This window comes from Asparagus officinalis, chromosome 9 (assembly GCF_001876935.1).
Source record: "Asparagus officinalis chromosome 9, Aspof.V1, whole genome shotgun sequence".
Taxonomy (NCBI): Eukaryota; Viridiplantae; Streptophyta; class Magnoliopsida; order Asparagales; family Asparagaceae; genus Asparagus; species Asparagus officinalis.
The window spans coordinates 39,007,016-39,010,946 of NC_033802.1; positions in this window are offsets into that span (position 1 = coordinate 39,007,016).

Below are 3,931 nucleotides of genomic sequence, written 5' to 3' on the forward strand. Positions count from 1 at the left end.
AGAGTATATGATTTTGATTCTGAGAATTACGTCTGTAGTTCCAAGATCCTTCATGCTGAATTGTGCTGAAAAAAAATTCTTGGTAGATATTACTATCTCCAAATTACTCCCGATGATGATCATATCATCCACATAAAGGCAGATAACCATCACATTTCCTTCAGTGACCTTGATATATAGGCACTTGTTAGATTCACTGACTTGATAACCATTGTTGAGAAAAACCCTATCAAACTTCTCATCCCAGAGTTTCGATGTCTGCTTAAGTCCATATAGAGACTTAACAAGTTTACAAACTTTACCAGCTAGAGCATCAAGTCCTTCTGATTTTTCCATGTAGATCTCTTCTGTGAGATCTCCATTGAGAAAAACAGTCTTCACATCCATCTGATGTATGACAAACCTTTTTATAACTGCCCATGCGATAAGCACTCTGATGGTAGTAATCTTGTAAACCGGTGCATAGATATCAAAGAAATATATTCCTTCTTTCTAAGAGAATCCTTTTGCCACTAGTCTTACTTTGTACTTCTTAATAGTACCATCAGGACGAAGCTTCTTCTTGAAGATCCACTTGCAACTGATAGGCTTTATACCTTCAGGTACATCCACCAGCTCCCAAGTGTGATTTTGGATCAATGAATTCATATCATCATCTATAACTTCTTTACACAGAAGAACGCCTGTTGACTGTGTTGCTTCTTGGAAAGTTTGTGGATCTCCGATCTCCTTCCACATTATAGTTGATGAAGTCATCTCCAAAATCTCTCTGTCTCCTGACATTCTTGGAAGGTGGATCGGTAACTCCTTCATCATTAACACTTTTAGTTTCTCTCGAAACTGGCTCCTCTGGTGCTTATGACGTACCCGCATTCTCTGCATCCCGAGCTTCAACGATATCTAGTGCATCTGACGTACCAGTATTCTCTGGTATATTTTTGAGAAATAAATTTTTATCCTTAATAAACTTATCCTCAAAGAATTCTGCATCACGAGCTTCAATGACGAAGTTGGTTCTAAGGACCAGGAATCTGTAAGCATCGCTATCTTCTGCAAAGTTAAGAAACACACACCTGTTTGCCTTTGGTCCGAGATTAGGCCTTCTAATATCTAGAACTCGAACAAATGCGAGACACCCCCACACTTTGAGATTATCCAAAGGATCTGGATATCCAAACCATAATTAATGAGGAGTACTGTCAGTTTTAGAATAGGGTACTCTGTTCAGAATCTAGTTAGCCATCAACATAGCCTCTTCCCAATAGCAGGTAGGTAGACCAGATGGGATTAGCATCGAATTCAGCATCTCGGTCAATGTGTGATTCTTTCTTTCTGCAATCCTATTGGATTGCAGAGAATATAAAGCAGTAGTTTCAGCAATGATTTCATGCTCTTTAAAGTAAGCTTCCGACCCCTTAGATCGGTACCCTCTTCCTTTGTTGCTCTTGAGTCTTTTCACCTGAAGTCCAAGCTGCTTCTCCACACGAGTCCAAAACTTAATAAACTTAGTGAAGGCTTCATCTTTAGATTTTAGCAGGTATACATGACAGAAGCGAGAATGGTCATCAATGAAGATGATGAAGTACTTTATGGTGCCTCGAGTGACGAAGCTCTTGAAGTCATAAGTATCTGAGTGAATCAGATCCAATATGTTGGTGCTTCTTGTGACACTTGGAAATGGCTTCCTTGTCAATTTCGCTTACGAGCAGACTTTACACTTCTCAGGTTTATTACCTCTGTAGTTTGGAAGTAATCATAACTTCTCCATGCTAGACTATTTTCTATAATTTACATGTTCTAGTCTATAATGCCATAACATAGAGGAGTAAGCAGAAGAGAATATTTTATTTATAACTGAGTTGGGTACAATAGTACTAATCTTATACATGTCATTAGTATGATATGTATTTTCAAAATACATTTTCTTAAAAGATAACAAAGTCTTTCCTCCTTGAAAATCCAACCTCATACCTGCGTCACATAGCAGGATTATAGAGACTAAGTTTTTGGCAATTGAGAGAACATGTTTCACATCATTTAATGTGAGAGTCTTTTCTGAAGAGAGAGTCAACATCGCAGTTCTAGTTCCAAGAACAAGCACTACAGAGCGATCAACCATTGATACGTTCTCTTTGGCAGCAATATAAGAAGAGAAAAAATCTCTGTTGGAGCAGACATAACAGGTAGCACTTGTGTCTAACCATCAACTAGAGATGTTGTTGAGAGTTGTCACATGAAAGATAGTCCCACAATTGTCAACTTCATTAATATTGTGTGATGTTCCCTTCTTTGGTGCTTTGCAGTCCTTGGAAAAATGACCTTGCTTCCCACAGTTTAAGCATTTGCCAATCTTCTTGAACTCTTTCTTCTGAACATTTAGATTCTTCGGGTTTTGGTTCTTCTTTTTATTAAATGACTTCTTCTTCTTCTTAAAAGAAGAACTAGTACCCTTCTCAGAGTTAGCAGCCACCATGTTAGCAGACGCCTTCTGCTTAGCAAGGAGCTCATTCTTCGTGCGAGTCCGAATCTCATCCTCGATCCGAATGAACCTCTTCAAATCAGACAGATTCACCTATCTTTTCCTTCTCTGAAGGTCAGTGGAGAATAACATCTAAGATAGAGGAAGCTTGTTGATAATTATACCAGAAATGAAGGTTTGACAAAGATTAATCTTTTCACCCTTCAGCTTCATAACAAGCTTTTCAAGCTCTTTGACTTGAGGCAAAACCACAATGTCATCTTCGAATTTGAAGTACGAAAACTTGTCAATGATGTGAGACTTGGACAACTTCTCTTCATCCTTGTACTGGTCCTCTAAAGCATTCCAGATTTCCTTTGCAGAGGGCTTGTTGGTGTAAGCATCTGCTAAATGATCGGTTAGGCAGTTAAGGAGATAACTCCTACAGAAGTGATCATCTCTAGCCCAAGAGGCTTCAGACTCAAAATCTTCTTTAGAGTCGGGTTTCTCCTCAGAAACCACATAGTAGATTTTCAGGAGTTGCATCCCGAAAATTACTTTTTGACGCCATGCGTTAAAGTTGGATCCGTCAAAGTTCTCTAACTTAAGACAGTCCACTCTAAGTGTCCTTGCAGGATCCATTGTTGATCAGAAATATTACTTTAAGATTGTTGATGCATGTGGCTAAATCTTGAATAAAATAGATAAATCTAGTAGATAGCTGAAGTGCTATATTTTTAAAACTTTTTTAAGTTTAGTTGATGTACGTTTATGAAACGCTATGCTTAAAGCAATATTTGGCCTACTTTGGTGCAAGGATCCCAAAATCAAACTGCTTTCAGGAACAACAGTACAGTACACTGGTGTGCACCGACCAAGTACTATCAAGATCTCCTCGATCTATGAGACCTTTCGGTCAAGGCAAAGATCTCCTCGATCTGTTAAACCTTACGGTTAAAAACCTTTCGGTTCAAGTAAATGTCTCCTTGATCTGTTAAACCTTTTGGTTCAAAAAAACCTTTCAGTTAAGACATGGAACTTTTGATCTGTAATAACCTTTCAGTTCAGGGCTTTGTTCCTTCGGGCACAGACTAAAGCTTGCACATTTTCAAACTCTGCAGCAACAGCACAACATCTTAAATACTTCAATGTTCTTTTCGTATCTTTAGAGCTGCTCCAAGGGGCTCTATTTATAGGCCTCTAAGGTCAGCTTAAGGGTCATTTGACTGTTATAAATCATAATGACAATTATAATTGTAACAACAAATGACTTAATTGTTGTAACTGCTGCATGTAGTTTTAATTATAGCATGAAGAAACATCTGAACATGATGGTCACGTTACTATACAACGTGAGGGTCGCTACCAGCCTCGCGCAAACGTGAGGGTCTTGTTCCTTCTTGCAAACGCGATGGTCGTGCAAGCTGTGAAAGCGAGGCACGCCCGAAAGCTGCGAAGCAACCTGCGAGCACT